We start from the raw sequence: 1,266 nt of genomic DNA, 5'->3' as shown, positions 1-1,266 counted from the left end.
AGGTATGCGGATTGTCACTTTGATGAATCCGAACATCCAACATTATGGGAAGATAGCAATAAGCTGGTAAAAAAAGATTACATGGAATCAAATATCCTCAGGAATGTGATTTAGAAGTCCAAAAGATTATACATTTACAAAAGCTAGCTAATCAAGTGCCAGATTCCTTTGCTGACCCGAAAAAAGTGACGAAGTCATATATACCAGCTGCTAATGCACCAGTCAGAATTGATGTTCAAGAGGGACACAATCAAGTTGCTACAGAGTCTAGACAACGTTTGAAACGTGGTAGACCAATAGGTTCCAAAGATAAGAACCCTCGGAAAACTAAGAAAGGCGGCCGTTCCTAAATCCTGGGACTTAACCGCGGCCGATCCCAAAACCTTAATAGCGATCGCGGCCGATCATGAATGCTTAGATGCGGCCGGCCCTGATGTATCTAATACTGATTCTTGGGACGCCAAGATTCAAGGTACTGAAGGTCCTGATAATAATGATATCTCAATAAACTATATCTTGTCTGGGATACAATGGAACATAAAGAATGTCGACATTGATGATCTATTTTCATACAAAGTAGCACTTGAGCTTATGGATTTGAATAAGGATCATGAACCCACGTCTATTTATGAGTGCACTCAACGATCAGATTGGATCAAATGGAAAGAAGCTATAAACGTGGAGTTAAACTCTTTAATGAAGAGAGGTGTTTTCGGCCCTATAATCCGAACACCATTTGATGTAAACCAGTTGGATACAAATGGGTCTTTGTGAGGAAATGAAATGAAAATGGTACACGGCTTGGTGCACAAGGATTCTCACAGAGACCAGGAATAAATTATGAGGAGACATACTCCCCTGTGGTGGATGCTACTACTTTTAGATTCCTGATAAATCTGGCTATAAGAGAGAAATTAGACTTGCGGTTAATGGATGTTGTAACTGCATACTTATATGGGCCACTGGATAACGAGATTTATATGAAAGTAGCAGAGGGTATAGAGTTGAAAAACAAATCGAGTACTCGAGAACAACACTGTATAAAGTTGAATAAGTCACTTTATGACAATCAGGCCGAATGTGGTACAATAGGTTAAGTGAGTACCTAGAGAGAGAAGGATACAAGAATGATCCGATCAGCTCTTGTATCTTTATAAAGAAATTCGGCCAGGGCTTTGTGATTATAGCAGTGTATGTTGATGATTTGAATATCCTAGGAACCTCTGGAGAGATCTCCCAAACAGTTGAATATCTTAAGAAAGAATT

Source organism: Brassica oleracea, chromosome C9, assembly GCF_000695525.1.
Source record: "Brassica oleracea var. oleracea cultivar TO1000 chromosome C9, BOL, whole genome shotgun sequence".
Lineage (NCBI taxonomy): Eukaryota > Viridiplantae > Streptophyta > Magnoliopsida > Brassicales > Brassicaceae > Brassica > Brassica oleracea.
This window is presented reverse-complemented; position numbering follows the sequence as displayed.